The 22,803-nt window shown below is 36.1% G+C and overlaps 1 long non-coding RNA gene across 2 annotated transcripts in view; it reads right to left on the bottom strand.

Annotated features, from left to right (window-relative positions):
- Positions 1-22,803, bottom strand: part of LOC106983361 (uncharacterized) — an 81,608-nt gene that overhangs the window by 17,781 nt on the left and 41,024 nt on the right. Inside the window, exon 3 of one of the 2 annotated variants that reach the window (XR_001431505.3) lies at positions 15,111-15,167. The exons of the other annotated variant lie outside the window; for it this stretch is intronic. This is a non-coding gene — a long non-coding RNA (uncharacterized LOC106983361). The remainder of the gene's footprint in view (positions 1-15,110; positions 15,168-22,803) is intronic. 2 annotated transcript variants of the gene reach the window in all.

The following is a 22,803-nucleotide window of genomic DNA, read 5'->3' as shown; positions in this document are numbered from 1 at the left end:
CTACTCTGGGGAGTCATTTTCCTTTTTCTTGAAATACCTCCTTTAGAACTGTTGTTAGTCACCATTAGTTGAGGTTAACTTTTTTTGGCTAATGTTTGTCTGAAAATGTGTTTATTTCACTTTCACTTTAAAATTTTTTTAATGTTTATTTACTTACTTTTGAGAAAGAGAGAGAGTGCATGTGCACATGAGCAGGGTGGGGCAGAGAGAGAGAGAGAGAGAGAGAGAGAGAGAGAAAGAGAATCTCAAGCAGACTCTGTGCTGAAAGCCCAGAGCCTGACACAGTGCTCTATCTCTCAAACTGACATCATGACCTGAGCAGAAATCAAGAGATGGACCCTTAACCGACTGAGCCACCCAGATGCCCCCATATTTCACCTTCATTTTAAAGGATAATTTTGCTTGGTGTAAAGTTAGTTTGCCAGAAATTACTTTTGACTCTTAAAGATTTTATTCCACTGTTTTCTGACTTCCATTGTTTATATAGAGAAGTTACTTTGAAATCTATTTGTGGTAGTTAATTTATATTTTGTTGGCTGAATTTCAAACCATCTTATATTCTTTTGAGTTCCTAAGTTTTACCATATGGAATATTATGTGAAAAAAATATGTTTTTCCTTTTGTCTCACTTGGAATTTACTGGACCTGAGCATTGGTGCATTCAACAGCCTTGGAGAATTTTCAACCATTACCTCTTTTTTTTTTCTTTTTTAGAGAGGGAGAGAAAGCACAAGTGCAGGAGAGGAGCAAAGGGAGAGAGAGAGAGAGAGAGACAGAAAGAGAATGAAAATCCTAAGCAGGGTCCATGGAGCCTAACGTGAGACTCAATTCCATGACCCTGGGATCATGACCTGAGCCAAAATCAAGAGTCAGATGCTCAACTGACTGAGCCACCCAGGTGCCCCACAGCCATTACCTCTTAATAGAATGCCTTTTTATTTTCTCTTTCTGGAGCTCTGGTGCATGTTATAACTCTTCACTCTGACTTCCACATTCTGGATAGGCCTGACCTAACTAGATGAACCCTCTTAAAAGAAGACCTCAAGTACTAGGATGGAGGAAATTAGAGGGAGTAGAAGCAGCAAAGATCTTTCCCTCTTGGCCTTGAAGGAGCAAACTGCCATGTTGTGGAGAGGGCCACATGACAGGGAGCAGCACGAGGTCTGTAGGAGCTGGGGGATCTCAGTCCTATAATCACAAGAAACTGAGCTCTGCAAGTGACCTAGGGAACTTGCAACAAGACCCTGGGCCTTAGATAAGATCACAGCCTGAGCCATATCGTGATTACCTGAGGACCCAGTTAAGCCATGCCCAGACTGCTGACACGCAGAAACTGTGCAATAATTCATTCGTGTTTTTGTGCTATGTTTGTGGTAATGCTATGCAACAACAGAAGAGACATGAACATATTAATTTATGAAGAAACCAATAAGACACTACAACTGATTCAAAGGAGAATTCAAATCACACATGTGTTAGGCAATCAGGAATGGTAAAATGAATTTGCAAATTAGATGCAAAACTGGTCAACGTCCACAGGGCAAGGATCAACTACATTCACTGGATAAAACTCATTTGTGTGGCACCATTGACATTGCTGTCAGTTGTTTTTTTTTGTTTGTTTTGTGTGTGTGTGTGTGTGTGTGTGTGTATGTGTTTCCCCGAAAGCTTAGAGTTGTAGAATTCAAAGACAATAACAGAAACATAGAACCAGATAACCCAGAAGAATGCACTAGGCTGGATACTCAGTCTTTTTTATTTATTTAAGGTTTTTGTTCATTTGCTTTTTGTCCTAGTATTTCCAAACCAAGCAAAATGATTATACGGTATTTAATCTACTTCAAATATTGTTAACAGCATACAGAAAGATCATGTATTTAGAAGCGTTATTACTCACATGGATCTTATTAAAAACATCCCAAACAAATGAGTAGTCGCTGCTTGAAGCTCTACTAGGAATACCTAAAAACAAAAACAAAAATGAACAAACAAAAAACAGTTGGAACAAACATTCATACAGAGGTACCAGTCATACCTCTGTCCAAGCAAGCCCTGTGTTTTGCTCAGCCGCAATGTTCTATCATATAGGAAAAGTATCCCCCAAAATATATTCAGTTGATTATCTGTTGCCAAGGACTTCTGTTTTAAAAGCTTGACAATGCCTTTCAGTGAAAAGGAAATAGAATAGTATGTTGTGCGTGGAAACAGAAATTCTGCATGTACAAATTCAGCATAGAGACTATTTGCCAATAAACGTCAAAAGCTAATAACTGACCCAGTAATTTGTGTAAAAATAGATGATCCTTTTCAGACATTCCTCAGAATATCATTTAGAAGGCATGTCACAGTGTTTCAATTGAAAAGAATTTTAAGTTTTCACAATTGGTTGCTTTCTCAAGAAATCTATTTGTTTTCTTGAGGATCCTTTGTTCAAAGAGTTGATTTCTCTGCTACAGCATAGCTGTTCAGTATTTTGTTTTGTTTTGTTCTTAACGATGAAATTCACTCATAAAAAGGTCCATTGCTTTCAGGAAGTGTGTGGGAAGATTTTTATTTTTGCATGCTCTGCAGCTGGCAAGAAATCACTGGAATGGGATATATGCCATCACATGCTTTATCTTATGTTTTCCTTCAATTTGAGCCCAAAGGAAGTTTAGAACTAGCAGTAGGCTATTTTCTGTTTAGTTCAAGAAGTACACAGGGCTCTTTCCAGAATTTGGATGTAGGAAGTTTTTTTAAAGATATAGGTAAAAGCTGTGCATCTAGACTTTGATAAATCCAGGAGGCTAATTGAGAGTTATTTGTATCCTATATCAGGAACAGAGGAAGAAACTTAATGTGAAACTCCTTACTCTTTGGCTCTGGTATTCCAGACTCAAATAATACTCACTTTAGTGGTCGAGGATTCTCCTGGACTTCTGAAGATTTCTGAGGTTCAGTGATGGCGCTATATGGGATAAAGTGAGGGCCCTTGATGACATGTAGAATATGCCTCCTTTTTAATCTGAGAAATTCTATTTATAGAAGGTTTATATACTGTCTTTCTACAAAGATTTCATTTGGAAAGTAGGGTCTGCTCCAAAAATCTTGAAAATGATTGAATTAGACTGTATTCGTTTTGTATTGTTAGGCAACAGATTACCAGAAACTAGCAGCTTAAACCAACATATGTTTGTTATCTCACAGTTATATAGGTCAAAAGCTTACATGGGCTCAACCAGGTTCTCGCCCTAAGGGCATCACAAGGTTGAGATCAAGGTTTCAATCAGGCTAGGTTCTTAACTAGATATACTGGAAGAATTTGTTTCCATGCTCATTTAGGCTGCTGGTCAAATTCAGCAGCCTTGTCTTAAAAAAAGAACAGAGGTTTTGTTTGTTTGTTTGTTTGTTTGTTTGTTTATTGCTGTCTCTTAGCCTCTACTGGCTGCTAACATTCCTTGTCGCATGGCGCCTTTCAAATCCCATGAGGAGCATTGGGCCCTGTGCTGACAGTGTGGAACCTGCTTGGGATTCTCTCTCTCTCTCTCTCTCTCTCTCTCTCTCTCTCTCTCTCTCTCCCCCTCAAAAAATAAATAAATAAATGAATAAATAAATAAATAAATAAATAAGAAAAGAAATAGTACTTACTATGATGAATAAAATCCAGTTGTTGTGAGAGTACATTAAAGGAGATGGGAAAGTACAACAGTAGGGTAAACAGTCCATGAGAGTTTGATGTATAAATTATCCACTTAAAAAAATCTAGCTGGCTAATTAAAATGGAACCAGAAAAAGGAGACTATATATGAAGTGGGAAAAAGTGCTTAGACTATCTTCCCAAATGAGTTTGAAAAATACCAGGAAGAAGGTCAAAGTATGCTACCAATTGGGAATTAATCCAATATGCTTATGTCTTATACCAACAAATCATACATCTCTGTCAATATCTATGTTTCCGAATTAGCTGTTTTGACACACAGAATTTTTAATGAAACTTAAGAAATATTAACTGATAATTCATCAATGTAAATATCCTGAGTGCCTTAATGTTTATCTTCCGTAGTGGAGAAGCTAGTCTTGGCAAATAAGGGGGGAAAATGGAAAGGACTTATCTTGTTAAGTGTGAAGAAATCCAAAACTTAAAAATGAAAAAAATAATATTAGTGTGCGTCAATGTAGGTTCATCAATGGGAACACATGTACCACTCTGTGCATGTTAAATTAAAATAAAAATCTCTTTAATGAATTTTGAAGATGACTATTTTGAAAAGACTTTATCTCTTATTTCCTGGTATTCCATAGTAGACTTTTGTTTGTATTGGTTCAAACAAAAATAATTGGTAGAATACAAAATCTCAACAGTACAAAAATGAATTATGATTAGAACAGTATAAAAATGGATATTGTTTGTATTGGTACAAACAATAAAGTAATACTGTAACCTTATATACATTCTCTCTTTTATACTACTCTTTACAAGAAGTGTACTTATTTAGATTTATTCAGCATCATTTACAGGCCAAACACTGTGCCCTACTTTAAGCTAATGCATTTCATGCAATCCTTACATAATTTTATGTTATTGTCACACACTGGAGTCAGTAGGTATTAGTATAGACATTGCACAAATGAAAAAAAAAATAGAAGTTCAGGGATATAATTTGTCCAAAGTCGCATATACAGTTAGTGGTAGTTCCAGTATTCACTGCAGGTATGCATTTAGAAACCACCTAACAAAACTATTTTATGTGTGGTGCTAATTCACCGACATCTGGTAAATAGTTCACTCAAGGCTACTGAGAAATGGTAAAGCAACCATTAGAACACTAATCTGATGGACTCCAGAATTTTTTTCCACTAGTTATCTTAATACTTTTAAAAATAAATAAAATAAATTAAATTAAATTTTAAAATAAATACAATTGAAAAATTTCCAGTAGCCAGATGTCTTAACTGAGCTAAATAGTTGCTTTAAGGGCAGATATAGAGGGTCTATAGGTACATCCACATATATGTTCCTCACATAAGTAGACCTATGGTACAAACTACACTATAGCCATATAATTTTGATGTGCTCATATAAGGTCATCTTCTGAACCTCTCCCAATCCCTTGACAAGCCCATGCATATACAAGAAACAAGTTTACACACAGTGTATACAAAGATACTTTAATTCTATTATGCAGATGTATATACAGTCCTGTATGTCACCATAGAAATACCAAAATAATATAAGAATGCAGAAATAAGAAACACAGAGAAATACAAATATGCCCACTTATAAAGATGCCTTTATACAGTAAAAGCATTGGTAGCAATAATAAATATAAATTGATGTACAAAACAAAGCCCATCAATGCTCTACAATAAAAATACCTATATAGAGTTGTTTTTAAGTTCGTAATCTCTTTTTTATATTTTAAATAAACCTAAGTCTTTTGGACTCTACTGATTTCAAATATCAGAGGTGTAAAGATAAAAAGATTTACTGTTACTCGTATGTATTTGTTTACACTTTGTATAAAACCAAATGGCCAAAATGATCTGATAGATAACACCAAGACGATAGAAAACCTTTAGAAATCAGAAGTTGCAAGTTGGACCTTTGATATTTTCTGAATTGACCCGATTCTTTCCTCTTATGCCTATGAGTTTATGTATAATTTCTGAGTTATCAGGCAGTGACAGCCAAGGTTGAAAAATGACATGATACTCACTTATTAGAGATTCATTTGGATACTGTCATGTTGAACTTTTGCCTCTTTGTGAATCCATAAAGCTCAACTTTAGATTAGTCTTGCAAAAAATAGCCTAGTTCAGATTATATAAAGAATACCTTCTTCCATCATCAGGCTATGAACTTTGTCATTCATTTATTCAATCATTTCTTCATTTGGAATTCAAAAAAAAATGTTTATAGAACATGCCCATATGAAAGTAATGATTAGGATCATATATACAGACATATATGAAATACTGACCCTGGTCTTGCACTCATTCCAGAAGGAAAACTCAGATAACAAAAAATCGACCATGGGCAATGAAAAATAAATATAAGCGCAAGATTATCAGGGATGAGAGAGATATTTAATATACTTAGATTGTGGGAAGTACATAGGTTTTCTTAGATGAAGAGCACTGCAACAGGACTTGAAATGTGTCATTTGATCCTAGACTCCAAGCCTGAATGGGAATTTTGAGTCTCGGGAGATAAAATAATTTGCACGTGGAAATAATGTGAATGGTTATTGCCAGAGGAAAGATAGGAGAGATTGCAAAATGATCACAATTTTTCTTTTGTTAAGAAATGGAGTCTCACAGGGGCGCCTGGGTGGCTTGGTCGGTTAAGCGTCCGACTTCGGCTCAGGTCATGATCTCACTGTCCGTGGGTTCAAGCCCCGCGTCGGGCTCTGTGCTGACAGCTCAGAGCCCGGAGCCTGTTTCACATTCTGTGTCTCCCTCTCTCTATGAGCCTCCCCTGTTCACGCTCTGTCTCTCTCTGTCTCAAAAATAAATAAACGTTAAAAAAATTTTTTTTAAAAATTAAAAAAAAGAAATGGAGTCTCACAAATCATATGACTTCACTCATATGAAGACTTTAAGAGACAAAACAGATGAACATAAGGGAAGGGAAACAAAAATAATATAAAAACAGGGAGGGGGATGAAACAGAAGAGACTCATAAATATGGAGAACAAACTGAGGGTTTCTGGAGGGGTTGTGGGAGGGGGGATGGGCTAAATGGGTGAGGGGCATTAAGGAATCTACTCCTGTAATCATTGTTTAAGTATATGCTAACTAATTTGGATGTAAATTAAAAAAAAATAAAAAAATAAATTAAAAAAAAGGAAAGAAATGGAGTCTCCTCCACCCCATGAATCTGTACTGGTCATGTGACTGGCCTCAGCCATAAGGAAACTGGCAAGTAGGAAGCCTGGGTCAACTTGGAAAGCATTTGTACCTGATGCTTTTGGAACATTTTGTCACGTAAATGAGACCATATTAGATTGTTGTATGAGAGAGGGCATGTGGCCCAGTGGCCCCTGTTACTCAGCCATCATTCAGTAAACCTCCGGAAACAGATCTATTTAGCTGACCAAAAGCTGACCACAGATGAATAAATGAGGCCAGCTTAGGCCAGGAGAGAATTAAGTAGCTGAAACCAATTCATGAATGTTTTTTACAGTTTATTTATTTATTTTGGGGTGGGGGGCAGAGAGAGAGGGACAGAGATGGAGAGAGAGAGAATCTCAAGCAGGGTCCATACTATCAGTGCAGAGCCTGACATGGTGCTTAATCACAGGGACTATGAAATCATGACCTGAGCTGATATCGAGTGAGACACTTAACCAGCTGTGCCACTCAGGCGCCACTAGCTGAAACCAATCCAAATTAACTCTCGGGATCAAGAGCGCAATACACGATTGTGAATTTCAAGGAACTAGACTTTTAAGTGGTTTGCATCAGCCTCTAACGGGCGATGATAAAGTACAGTATATTATAGCCAAGTTGCAGACTACATGTTTAACGACAATCTCTTATAGAGAGGAATCCTGAAAGGTTGGATTTTAAGTAAATCATTCTTCTTTGAAAAGTGAAGTAATGATCGTGTCTCAGTATATCCTTTCATTTGCAGTGCTCCATTGTACAATGAACTGGACCTTGTCTTCCTCTTATGTTGTGACTGGCAATTTGTTTTTAAATAGTACTCTGCTTGTTTTTACCTCTTTATAAGGGAAATTCATAGTGCTCCTAACTTTTGAGAGCATTCACCTTGCTGAGACTAAGAGTACATATCTTCACAACCAGTGAACAATGGACAATGTCTTTAGACCAAAATTCTATGTAGATACTTTAAAGAGCAGAATTGTCTCATATATATATATATATATATATATATATATATATATACACACACACACACACACACACACACACACACGTATATATATTATATACACATATATATGTATATGTATATGTATATATATAAAAGAATATCTATATGTATATCATACACATCTATATCTATGTATTTTTGCCATCCTGGGTAGGGTTCAGTCTGTTTATCAATAGCACAAGCCCCAGCATTAATCTGAGCTTTAAGCCTCAGCACACCATGGTAATTTCTACACGTCTTGATTACTGTATTTCACACTAACCGACGCTAGCCTATTCTGTGGAATGGCTTCTTTTTTATTTTTTTTTCCTTCATTGTGCAATTCAAGGTGTTGACTTCGATCAACAAAATCAAATCTTTGTGTGGTTCTATGTCTCAGTTGCCTTGGAGATGGTCTCTTTGCATATGCTGTTAGACAATTAAGTGGGGTGGCTAGCATCTGCTACCAGTCCCCAGGTTTGATTCATCTTGATTTAATTTTAGTTTGGGGTTTGATGTACTCACAGTAAGCACAGCTTAATAAATTTAATAAATTCTTTAAAGCACACAGTCAAAAAGTGATCAGATGGGCTATGTCAACTCTTTATAATACATAGGTAGTTTGCAGACAGTCAAAAGTGAAAGAACATGTCAGGAAAATATTTACTGGCAGGAAAGAGTGACTCAAAATATCATTTAAAAATCTCACTTTTTATTTGACTAAGTTCTCTTTACAATGTAGGCATCTATGCATGTATCTTTGCTATTCTAGGTAAAGGTGTGTGTGTATATATCTTCTATATGTATATATATATACACATATATCTGGAATAAATTTCTAATTTCATGGAGTTTCTGGAGTACTAACTTAGTAAAGTAGTAAAGTTCTTAAGAAACTGTGTGACTTGATCATTCTCACTCTTTTCTAGACATTAGAATGCTCAGGATGCTTTTTAAAAGCCTGATCCTTGGACCACACCCTCGGAGATTCTACGGTCTAAGATGGGGACAGTTACAGGCATTTTAAAAAGTCCTCATTTGATTCTAATATTCAGTCAGGCTGAAAACCACTAGGCTATAAAAATAAATGGCCTCTATTATCTCCTTTTGAACATAGTATAATAGAAGCAGTACTCTCTCTCTGTCAAGTCAGAGAAAAGGAGAATGGGAGTTGGGGAGAAAAGACTTTCATACCTCTCCTGATTATTAATAGTCCCCATTGAAGTTACAGAAGCAATCCCTTGACAACTGCTGAAACTCCTAGAACTGGCAAAGTCAGCAAGAGGATATTCCATGAGATGATTTTTCTTTGCTATAGTAAAGAAGTTTAGTCTACATTAAATAAGTACTGCATACTTACTATGATTCATGCTTTTTCCTTTATATACATTATGTCTCTTGATCTTCAAAGCAATGTAAATGATATCATTGCTTTTATTGAGGTGAAAAGCAAGGCTAAAATAAGTTAGGTAATGAGTGATCTTTTTGTTTATAATTTATTGTATATGGATATATACATATAAGTGTGTGTGCTCACACATCCGCATGTGCCTGCTAATTTTAATCTGTAAAGTAGGGCTGTTTAGTTTTTCTAAGAGAGAATACTTATCCAAGGGGTGGTCAGATATCAATTGAAAGCTTCTAATTTGAATATCATACTTTAGATATGGCTCAAAAATTCTACAAATGCTTCAGCTCTCTTGATCTCAAGACAGCCCTAGAGCGTCCGTTAACTTACGTGAATGATATTGGACATACTTCACGTTTTTTTAAAAAAAATTAGTAATACAAGATTATTATCCAGGCCATATTAAAATTTTTCCACTTATCCTAAAAATGTTTTTTACAACACTTTTTTTTTCTCCCAATCCATGTTCTACTTTGGGATCATGCACTGCAATTTATTGTTATCTCTCTCTCTCTCTCTCTCTCTCTATATATATATATATGTGGGGTTTTTTTGAGTATAGATGCTACACAATGTCAAATTAGTTTCAGGTGTACAACATAATGATTCCACAAGTTTTACATTATGTTGTGCTCACCCCAAGTATACCTACCATCTGTCACTATACAATGACATTACAATGCCATTGGCTATATTCCTTATGCTGTGCCTTTTATTCCTATGACTTAATTATTCCATAACTGGAAACTATCATCTCTCACTCCCCTTCACTCATTTTGCCCATCTCCCTACTTCCCTTTCCTCTGGCAACTATCAGTTTGTTCACTGTATTCATTGGTCTGTGTCTGTTTTTTGTTTGATTATTCATTTGCTTGGATTCCACATATGAGTGAAATCGTATGGTATTTGTCTTTTTCAGTCTGACTTATTTCACTTAGCATAATACCTTTTAGATCCATCCATGTTGTTGCAAATGACAGGAACTCATCCTTTTTATGGCAGTGTAATATTCCTGTGTGTGTGTGTGTGTGTGTGTGTGTGTGTGTGTGTATGTGTGTGTGTGTTCTACATCTTCCTTATCTATTCTTCTACTGATGAGCACTTAGGTTACTTCTCTATCTTGGCTATTGTAAATAATGCTGCAAGAATTATAAGGATGCATATAATTTTTTTCTTTTTTCAAATTTTTTAATGTTTATTTATTTTTGAGAGAGAGAGAGAGAGAGAGAGAGAGAGACAGCATGGTCGGGGCAGGGCAGAGAGAGTGAGGGAGACACAGAATCTGAAGCAGGCTCCAGACTCTGAGCTGTCTGTCAGCACAGACCCCGATGCAGGGCTCAGACTCACAAATCACGAGATCATGACCTGAGCCAAAGTCAGATGCTCAACCGACTGAGCCACCCAGGCACCCCAAGGAGCATATATATTTTCTAGTTAGGGTTTTGGTGGGTTTTTTTTTTGGGGGGGGGTTATAAATACCCAGTAGTGGAATTATTGGATGAAATGATATTTCTAGTTTTTTAATGTTTATTTATTTATTTATTGAGACAGAGCGCAAGAGAGGGAACACATGAGCATGAGTGGGGCAGAGAGGGAAACAGAATTCCAAGCAGTCTCCATGCTGTCAGTGCAAAGTCTGATGCAGGACTTGAAATCGTGAACTATGAGATCATGACCTGGGCCGAAATCAAGAGTCAGATGCTTCACCGACTGAGACACCCAGGAACCCCAATATTTCTATTTTTAATTTTTTGAGGAACCTCCGTACTGTTTTCCATAGTAGCTGTACCAACTGACATTCCCACCAACAATGTATAAGTTCCTTTCTTTCTTGAATGAGCAGTATAAGAGGATCTAGATAGCCCAGGAGTCAATATACTTCAGAGTATGATATACTTGATTCTGACAAGAATTTATGTCCACAGACATAATTTTTCCCCTTTGGTACAGCTTTAGATATAATTGGCTGCAACAAATTGTATATATTGAAAGCATACAATGTAAAGTGTACAATGATGATAATGAACTTGTACATCACTGGCATAAATGTACCTCATTAGCATCACTGATGCCACTTTGTAATCACTTCCTCCAGCCCCTCTCAGTATTTTCCCACTTCCTTCACACATCCTCATCCCCAGATAATCACTCATCTTCTTCTGTCACTGTAGATCATTTTGAATATTCTAGAATTTCATAAAAATAGAATCATATAGCATTTCTTTGTATGTCTTCTTTCACTGTATAGTTATTTTGAAGTTAATCTGTGTTCATTGCGTATATCAATAGTTCATTCTGTTTATTGTTAAATAATATTCTACAGTATGAATATAACAAAATTTAGTTATTCCTTTATCTGTTGATAGATGCTGTGTCTTTGTTTATCCCCCCCCCATTTTAAGACTATTGCAAATATGCTAAGAGCATTATGCGAAACACTTTTTATGGACATATGCTTTTATTTCTCTTGGATAAAACCTGCTAGACATTCTAGATATTAAGGCAGGAGTGTGTTTAACTTTTTAAGAAATTGCCAAAGGTTTACAAATGTACCATTTTATATTCCTGCTAGCAGCATATGAGGTTTTCAGTTATTCCAAATGCTTTCTAACACTTGATATGTTCAATTTTTAAAATTTTAGTCAAGATATTAAATGTGTAGTAGAAATTCAATGTGGCTTTAATTTGCATTCCTCAATAACTAATAATATAGCATACATTTTCTTGTCATTGTTTGCTGACTATATAGATTTTTTAAGCTTTTAATTTTTTATTTTTTTTAAATATTGAGATACAGTTGACATAACATTGTATTCGTTTTAGGTGTACAACATTGTGATTATATATATTATTGTATTATGTTTATATATTATATATGTAATCACGATGGGTAATATTTATATAAAAATATTTATATAATTTATAATATTTATATATAATACATATTTATATTTTATATGAATGTATATTATATATGTAATATATTATATATTATATAAATGCATATATAAATATTTTATAAATAAAATTATATATGAATATAAATATAAAATAAATATAAAATATTTATATATGCATTTATATATCTAAATATAACTGATTTTCTGTTTTCTTGCAATATTAATTACTGAAAAGAGTGTGTAAGTCTTCAGTTATAATTGGAGATTTATTTGTCTACTTTCAGTTTTATCAACTTTTACTTAATGTTCAGTAACGTTTATTGTAAGTTCAGTTAACATTTATCACAACACACAGTTACAGGGTGTTTTTTTTGTTGTTGTTGTTGTTGTTTGTGATGAGAACTTTAAAAGATTTACTCTTATGGACTTTCAAATCTGTAATGCAGTATTGCTAACTAGAGTCATCATGTTGTATATTATATCCGCAGGACCTACTTACCTTAGAACCGGATGTTTGTACTTTTGACTACCTTCACCTATTTTGTCACCCTCAGTTGTGGTGAGATTATCATTCAAATCTTTGGCTATTTTAAATTGGGTCGTTGGTCTTACTATCACTTGTGAGTTTGCTACAATAGTCTAGATTAAAAAAAAAATCTGCCAGATGTGTGTTTTGAAATTACTTTTTTCCCAATCTGTAGCTGAGATTTTCTTTTACTTAATAGTGTTTTCCTTTTAAAAGAAAAAGTTTTAACTTTTAGGAAATCCAATGAATCATTATTATTATTAATTTTTTATTGTTTTAGAGTTTGTGCTTTTGGTATCTACTTAGGAAGTCTTTGCCAAACTTAAGGTCACGAAGATTTTACACTAAAAAATCTTTTTAGAATTTAGAAATACACTTTAGCTTTTATATTTAGATCTATTAATCATTTAAATTAATATTTTATACTGTGTGAAGGAAGGGCTAAAATTCATTTTGTCTGTGTGACTATTCAAAGATTCTGGCACCACTTTTTGAAAGATTATATATTTCCTATTGAATTACTCGATACCTCTGTCAAAAATCAATTTATCATATGAGTGTGGGTCTATTTCTGGGCTCTCTTTTCTATTCCATTGATATTTTTGATTATCTTTACACCAACAGCACACTTCTTTCATTGCTGTAGTTATATAAGTCTTGAAGTTAAAGGGTACAAGTCTTCCAACTATCTTTTCCCTTTTTGACCTTTTTTGATGGTTCCAGCTCCTTTGTATTTCCATAAAAATTTCAGAACCAATTTAGCTGTTATTTTCCACAAAGACTGCTGGGATTTTGATTGAGACTGCATTGCATCTATAAATCAGTTTACAGAAAATCGACATACTGTGATCTGATAACATACTTTCTATTAGTTGAATACTTTTAGATGTTATGGAGACCTATTGTATGGGCCAAAATATAGTCTACCTCAGAAAATGTTTTATGTTCATGTGAAGAGAATGTATATTCTGCTGCTATTGAGTGGAGAGTCCTATAAATATCATAATTGGGTCTTTGCTGATAGCACTGTTTTGGGATGCCATATCCTAACTGATTTTCTGTTTATGTGTGATACTAATTACTGAGAAGAGTGTGTAAGTCTTCAATAATAATTAGAGATTTGTTTATGTCTACTTTCAGTTTTACAATTTTTACTTAATGCATTTTGAAGCTCTGTTGTTAGCCACCTAAGCATCTAGGATCGCTAAGTCCTCTTGATGAGGTTTCTTGACTTTCTATCCCTTTATCACTATGAAGCAACTTTCTTTATTCCTAGTATTATTCTTTGCTTTGAAATCTACCTTGACTTTTACATAAGTAGTTGAGCTTTCTTTTGATTTGTGTTAGTCTGATGCACTTTTACTTTTAACTTATTTCTGCTTTTATATTTAAAGTGGTTTTCTTTTTGGCAATGCATAGTTGGGAGCTGGCATTTTATTCATATCATAATCTTGGCCTTATTGTGGTGTTTAAATAATGTATTGATAGGCTTGGATTTAGATATGCCATTTTGCTATTTTTCTTATTGGTATCATCTGTTCTTTCAGTTTTTTCCTTCTGTTTCACCTTCTACTCTGAGCATCGTTGCTATCTGAACTTGATCATGTTATAGGATGAATCGTGCCACTAAAATATCTTTGCAATTTTTTGGAAATACTTTCATGCAAGGTGCTATTAGAACAAAAAAAAAGCAGAGTTCAGGGAAGTTATAAAATGCATAATATACTTTTTGTGACTCTGTGTGCCATCTTATGAATAAATATGTGATATGATTAAGTCTGAATCTTGCTCTTATAATAAACTGTATGAGATATTAAATTACAAATCTTTAATGTTAGCATTAATATTACTATTAATATACTGACCTACTTCCCTAGGTCACATAGGTACTAAATGATACTGCAACTACTCCATCGAAAATAAAGTTCAATAAATACAACTCCATTTTTTTTTTTTATCTCTTCCCCCATTTGTCAGCCATTCCATTTCTGGGACCATGGTCTTTAATGCTTGATGTAATTTAGAAAGTATTAGGCTAAGGGTGCCTAGGTGGCTCAGTCGGTTAAGCATCTAACTTTGGCTCAGGTCATATCTTGCGGTTCACAAGTCTGAGCCCTGCATCAGGCTATGTGCAGATAGCTCAGAACATGGAGCCTGCTTCAGACTCTGTGTCTCCCCCTCTCTCTGCCCCTTCCCCACTGCTACTCTGTCTGTCTCTCTCAAAAATAAATACAATATTTAAAAAACTTTTTTAAAAAAGAAAGTATTAGGCTAAGTTCCCTGTACCATAATATGAAAAACCTGAAATCTGATCATTTTAAGTGGGTTGTTTTAATTGTCATCATAAATACTGCAGTTGAGGTTAGGCCTTCTGGTCGGCCAGCCAAGAGCTGAATGTTTGGAAGTTTAACTGCTTACCAGCTATTAAGTAGGCCTGCCACACTTTCATAGATGCTGGCGGAAGTCTGGAGACTCCTGGGTCAGAGAAAAAAAAAGGATTACTTAGAGCACTAGCAGTAGCCAGAGTATCAGCAGTTTTGCAGAGTTCCAATTTCCACAGTGACATGAAGAGGGCCAGATGACACGTATTCTTTCAATGTACTGTGTTATAGGAGAGAAGCCTCAATCTTAGGGGAGCCAAATATTTTATAATGGGCAGTAAGCCTGATTTTCCCACAAGGAGACATCTCTATTATACTGGACATTAAACAAACCTGTTATTTTCTCAAAAGGAAATACTCTATCTTCTAGGGTTGTTTGCTATATATACATCCTTAGAAAGATTCTCTTGTATAAATGGAGTCATCGTTTCTGCTCAAAAAGGTGCAAAAATACAACAGACCTCTAGAGAATGGGCTCCAAATTCTCTATAGGTCTTCTCACTATAATTCTAAGGTCTTTGCCTTCTACTACTGTCTAGCTTTTTTCTAGCTGTATTATGCTTCCCATTTATAACTTTTTATTATGTATTTTCTTTTCATAATGTCATAATTGAAACAAGATAGGCATTCACCATGCCTACTTTATGAATGAGATCAATGAGGCAAGTTGATAAAAGTAACTTTCCCAAGTCTGAGAAATATCCGGCAGTGAAAATATATCCAGGTTTTTCTGGCTACTAATTTGCTCTTCATATTCTTGGCTGCCTCTTTACAGAGACCTGGCAACTATCTGATTTGTGGGTTCTTGGTTGTAGTGATCTGAAATGGAACAGCTAAAGACAGGAAGAAAGAAAAAGACTTCTTAAGAGACTCACTACTGAGTAAAAATTAGACATCTGTAGGTTAGGAAACAGGATGCAAGTATATCTATTTATGGAAGGATAATCCAAACAAGAAGACTTTTTAACGAAAGAACTGGATAGAGCCCAAAATGAAGAGGCAGTCACACAAACAGAGCCAGATTCTAGAAATAGTGATTACTGCTGCAAACACAGGTTGCTTTTGATTTGTGGGCAATGTTGAAAACACTGAATAGTGAATGAAAGAGTTTTATTTCAGACACACACACACACACACACACACACACAACCACACACACCAATCGTTGCCACTGTACTATCACTACACAAGAAATAAAATCGTAAGTCTATTAAAAACAATAAATTTGAAGGGGCGCCTGGGTGGCGCAGTCGGTTAAGCGTCCGACTTCAGCCAGGTCACGATCTCGCGGTCCGTGAGTTCGAGCCCCGCGTCAGGCTCTGGGCTGATGGCTCAGAGCCTGGAGCCTGTTTCCGATTCTGTGTCTCCCCCTCTCTCTGCCCCTCCCCCGTTCATGCTCTGTCTCTCTCTGTCCCAAAAATAAATAAACGTTAAAAAAAATTAAAAACAATAAATTTGAACTATGAGAAAAGTGAGATTGGAATTCATAAATAAACATTCTGACTGATACATTTTGCACAGACTAGTTTGTTTGTATACAAGGAGTGAAAGACCTGTCCCCTCACTGTCTCTGTCACATACGCAAATATACTTTCTTTGAAAGTCTATCAGTCCTGAGGAAAGTTATGGTTTCTAGTGAAGGGAGAAGATTAGAGTGTCCCAGTGCACTAGCCAGTAGCAGGTCACTTTGTGGGATGTAGCTACCTAATTGAGGAGAAATGCAGGCTAGCAGATTTATTTCACCCAGACATAGAGGTGTTGCCCAGAATGGGATGCTTAAGGAAAACATGGATTTGGCCATAGTCCTAGGAAGAAAAAGCAATTACTAATCTACCAACTCCATTGCCCAGATGCATTTTTTTAGTAGTAAGAAAGGGAACTTCACAATATTAAAGGAATCTGGAGAATGTAGGTCAAGTCAGAATACTGCTGTAACAACACTTGTAAGGAAAGCAGCAGCAATGGATTTTAAAAATTCAAAGGGGTCTTTATATATCCACTAATAAAGGAGACCCAATGCTAGCAGCAGGTTCAGAGAGACTTATTGTTTGTGGTGATTAAACCCAGCAGGCTTACTTGTTTTGTAAACAGTATCTTGCCATCCTGTGTGTAATTTGCATAGACCAAGCAATATCACACACACATAAAATATGTATACATATATGTATAGATCACACATTAAAAGCACATATATGCATCTACCTGTATGTATAAATGTCAATGCCTTAAACACAACAAAACATCATTTAAAATATTTAGATTGCCTTGTATACAATTAGACCAATCTTTTTGGTATTTCATTTTCTTTTTTTTTTCTTTTTTGACCAATATCATGGGTGTTATATTTCCTCCTATCTACGAACATGTATTTTATTATAAATGCAGAATCTGATATCTGTTTTCACTAGTTAAACCCTTTAGAAGACAATAAGAAAAAAGTAAATCCTTCCCATTTGTGCTGATTAACATTCTGCATGCTATTGTTTTGTTTTGTTTTGTTCCCAGCTTTCCTGAGATATAACTGACATATAATATTGTATAAGTTTAAAGTGTACAACATACTGATCTATGTGTCAATTGCAAAACAACTATCATAATCAGTTTGGTTAACAGATTTGTCAACCCACATAGGCACTTTTTTGTGTGTATGGTATGCACTTTTAAGATATACCCTCTTAACAACTTTCAAATATAGTAATTATCATCACCATGCTGTACATAAGTTCTGGGGATATCTTCTTTCTTTTCCTCTCTTCTATAGATTCTAAGCTCCGATTGGTCCTATCAACATAATGTCATGGAGAATACAAACTAAAACCTCACAACTGAAGTCAGGTTAGGGAGGTCTCTGGTAGTTTCAGAATTCTGGAGAAACCTGTGGTAAATCGGGTTACCTAAATAAGGATGTAATAACAAGCCAGAATTCCTCTGTGGTCCCTCCTGGTAACTGGCTCTCAACCAATATCCTAGAGGGCACAGTCCATATATTCATGTTTCTAAGCATTACAGTGTGAAAATCTAATTCAAAGGGAGATACTTTGCTCACTTTCTGAATGAAAACATTACTGACAGCCCCACCGTGTTGAAGAACGTATCAGAGACACTGACTCAAAACCTGAATCCTTCGAGCTACATACTGTTTTTTTGACATTGTTTTTAAATCTACATTTGTAAATGTCAAATTTGAATTTTTAAGTCAATTTACCCAAACGGGAGAGTTAAAAGAAAACCTGAGTAGTTTATTAACAATCTCTACTCCTCTATGGGTAGAAACAAACAAGCAAAAACACATCACCGTTTTGCCAAAGAAATCTCTCTGCATACGCGCCCCACTCTCCTTTTGAGAAAAATATCAGATTGCTGTAATTCTGGGACACAGAATTCTGCCTAAAATTGAACAGAAAGAGATAAGACTGGAAAGACCGGTCTTAAGAAGAAAAAGATCTAGCAAGATCTAGACTTCTCAACAAAAGCTGTGAGATACCTGAGGGAGAAGAGAAAGAGGCACTTGAGTAAGAATCACATAGTTGGAGTAGAGTCCTGGCTTTGGAGAACCCAGTGTGGCTGGCTGGGGGGAGGATGTCCTTAGAAAAAAGTACTCTGTTTTTTGGAAGGAGCTTGGATTAGACCTTTTAAAATATTTGATGAGAAATAAGTGAAAGATTGGAATTTTTTTCCTACGTCTTCTCCTTCCTCTTGTTTCGTACTCTCAGTTCCTTAAGTTCTGCTTCCTAAATTAAGATTCTGTAAAGAGAAAATGTAGGCCTGGATTTGTCACTAGTGCAGCAAAAAAGCAGTAGCAATAAAAAGAACATAGAACAGGGGCGCCTGCGTGGCTCAATTGGTTGGGTATCCGACTTCAGCTCGGGTCATGATCTCTTAGTTTGTGAGTTTGAGCCCCGCATCGGGCTCTATGCTGACAGCTCAGAGCCTAGAGCCTGCTTTGGTTTCTGTGTCTCCTGCTCTCTCTCTCTTCCTTCTTCAGCTCATGCTCTGTCTCTCTCTGTCTCAAAAATAAATAAACATTAATTTTTTTTTTAATTTAAAAAAAGAACATAGAACAACAAATAAAAGCATTAATAATGTATTGTGAGAGACCAATACTTGAGTGACTCTCAAAACGTTAGAGATGAAACTACACAGCAAGTTTAAACAGGGCTATACAATCACAAGCAATATGGAAGGAGCACAACAAAAATACAAAAATACAAATAGACGCCTTGCTGCCATGAAGACCTTCTGGCAGTGATAATAAGTCTCAGCTGCCATGTTATGGGAGCCACATAGCCTCCTGGGAAGAGCTTGACTGATTCTCGAGGGAGAAAGCTCTTGAAGACCATCAAAATGTGGGGCAAATTAGGACATTTGTGGCCTTTAGAGAGAGTGGTTAACACTTAGCTTCTCAACTGAGATCTTAAGGAACATTGGTCTGCAAAACAAACAAAATCAGCTTGGGGACACTGACAAAGGGATCATCAAGGGAGAGATGAGCTAAGAAGGTCTAGTTTCTGGCAGTTTGAAGGAGCTGCTTTAGGAATAGGGGCCAAACTGTGGCTTCACCTTTTGATTTTAGGGCAGGAAACAGGTTTTGTTGTTTACACAGCTATATACCAAATGACCACAATCTCAGCAAATTGAAGCAATCTTTATTATTTCACCGTTTTTATTGGGCAGAAGCCTGGACAGACTCTCTGCTCTGGGTCTCACAAAGCTGCAGTCAGGTTTTCAGTTGGGCCGTATTTCTTTTTAGAGGTCCAAGTACTCTTTTAAGCTCACTTAGCTGTTGGAAAATTTTAGCTTCTTTAATTATAGGCCTAGAGCCTGGGTTGACTTGCTAACTATTGGCCCGGGGCCACCTTCAGCATCTGGAAGCTGCTTGCAGTTCTTTGTGCTATAACCCCTTTGATGGCCCCTCTCAAACTTTGGAAATGTCTGACTTCAGAAAGGACCCAGTCCTTTTTCAAAAGGGCTTACCTGATTAAGTCTGGCCCATCCAGATCATCTCTCTTTTAAATGACTTAAAGTCAACAGACTAGTAAATAACTAAATCACAGGAATGATATTTCATCATAGGCACAGATTCTGCATATACCCAAAGGAAAGGAAGTATACAAGGGGCCACTAATCTTGGGGGCTATCTTAAAAATCTGCTTACTACAGTGGAAATAATGACTGAAAATGGAACTTTGGAAAGGGTTAGAGACACTTTATATAGTTTCCTCTAACTGGATAGAAGAGATGGGAAGTATAGTGCAACATGTTACAATATCATTTGAAAGGGCTCAAATAAAACGAGAAGATAATTGATATTTTTGATGCATGTGAAGTTATAGCCTGGTAACATTAATCAGCCTTATCTTAAAAATATACCTTAATTATGTGCTAGTAAGAATGATTCTGATTTCTGCCCTGATGTAGGACATAGTACTAACAAAAGTGAGTGAAGTATCCCGAACATAGCCATTTTCTCATTTAGATTTCATGGTTATTTGTTTATGCATGTTACCTTCCTATTAACAACTTTTTTGAAGGTAGACTTCATGACATTTATTTTTTGTATACCTCTAGAGCTGAGCATAATAGTAGAACTCTATAACTATCTAATGAATGAATAATTATAATTCTTTGTTAGTACTTTTATAGACCAATTATATGTATCTGACTTATTGACATGTCAATTGTCATAAGATTGGTTTTTGCAACATTATATTCTGCAATACTATAAAAATGTTAGCATGTAAACCATAGGATGTGGTTCAGGAAATTTTTTTTTAAGTTTATTTATTTGTTTTGGGAGAGAGGGAGAGTGAGCAGGGGAGGTGCAGAGAGAGGGAGAGTGGATCCCAAGCAGGATCCCTGCTGTCAGCACAGAGCCTGACACATGGCTTGAACTCAGGACCCATGAGATGACAACCTGAGCCAAAGCCAAGCGTCAGATACTTAACTGAGCCACCCAGGTGCCCCATAGAGAGAGAGAACCTTGAGCAGGCTCCATGCTCAGCGTTGAGCCTACCATGGTGCTCGATCCTATTACCCTGGGATTATGACCTGAGCACGATCTAACGTTGGATGCTTAACCAACTGAGCCACCCAGATGCCCCTAGTTCAGGATATTGTACCTACATGTTGTAAAGTTTCTCGTTTTGCAGAGAATTTCCTGAGATCATAGGCAGCATGGATATGGATACAGGGTCTCCAACATGAGTAAACTCTGGAAAGTTCTGTTTTGTTTTGTTTTAATTATCAGCTTCATTTTGTTACAATATGGCTAGCGGGCTGCTTTTCTCCACTTTTATTATTTAACATTTTGCATCGAACAGTTTTCTTGTTGTATATTTTTCTAACAGTATTGACACCGCCAAATTCTTTGGGAAGATTTTAGCCACAACGTATTCTCAATATTTTAAAATTTCATCATGGGTTTCTAGTTCTCTCTTATCTTTTTGTAATCATCACAACAGTCTTGGTTAAGGTAGCAGAAGTCTATAGAAAATAGCTGGCTAGTATTCATGAGATATGTACTATAGCTGAGGGAAGAGATCAAGTATGAATAATGTTTTTAAAATCACGTTTCTGTGAATTTAGATAATGATAACCTAATCTCTCTGCTCTTAAAGTGACTTACGGTATATGAAAAAGCCCAAATTTCACCTCAGTGAGATTACATATGATCTTCATTCTCTCTATTAAGATTATAGTACATCTATCTGCTTATTAAAAGCATATATTTGTCTTCTACACCCCCTTACTCTAGAGTAATGAGGGTATGGAAGGACTTAGATTCTGTGGGCCTAAATTTACATAATAAAATTTCCTCGGCCTCTAGAGACTTTGAAACAAGTTCAAAACAGCCTACTCCAGGCAGCAAATGTTTCAAAGCTCTAATTCAATGCTGAACTTGCTCGGACAGGCTGTTTGCAATTTATATAGCCCTTTAATTTCTCAGTTTGAGGTTAGAAAGAACAACGTAGTTGATAAAACTCATTTTCCTCATGTGTGTATTTCACCAAAACAGAGCCTTTGTCCTTATTTCTGCAAAAATTTACTAACTCCACATAGAAAACTTTGTAACATCCATTTAAAAAAAAATTTTTTTTAGTGTTTATTTTTGAGACAGAGAGAGACAGAGCATGACCGGGGGTGGGGAGGGGGGGAAGAGAGTGAGGGAGATACAGAATCCAAAGCAAGCTCCAGGCTCTGAGCTGAAGCACAGAGCCCAACATGGGGCTTGAACTTGTCAACTGAGAGATCGTGATCTGAGCCAAAGTCAGACATTCAAGGGACTGAGCCACCCAGGCTCCCCACATCCATTTTTTTTTTTCTTTTAATGACAAAATTCATATGTAATCCCAGGAAATAATCAACACTTTTTTTTAATTTTTTTTTAACGTTTATTGATTTTTGAGACAGAGAGAGACAGAGCATGAACGGGGGAGGGGCAGAGAGAGGGAGACACAGAATCTGAAACAGGCTACAGGCTCCGAGCTGTCAGCACAGGGCCCGACGCGGGGCTCGAACTCACGGACCGCGAGATCATGACCTGAGCGAAGTCGGACGCTTAACCGACTGAGCCACCCAGGCGCCCCGGAAATAATCAACACTTTGTAGTTCCTTCCTTCTCTCTGATTTTCTTTAAACTTTCTTTAAACTTGTCTGAATATTGCTTTTACATTACCCATAGAGAACACAATTACTTCAACTTGGTTGAATCTACCAAGGAGCGAAGCAGC

This window comes from Acinonyx jubatus, chromosome B1 (assembly GCF_027475565.1).
Source record: "Acinonyx jubatus isolate Ajub_Pintada_27869175 chromosome B1, VMU_Ajub_asm_v1.0, whole genome shotgun sequence".
NCBI classification, from domain to species: Eukaryota; Metazoa; Chordata; class Mammalia; order Carnivora; family Felidae; genus Acinonyx; species Acinonyx jubatus.
This window is presented reverse-complemented; position numbering and strand designations above follow the sequence as displayed.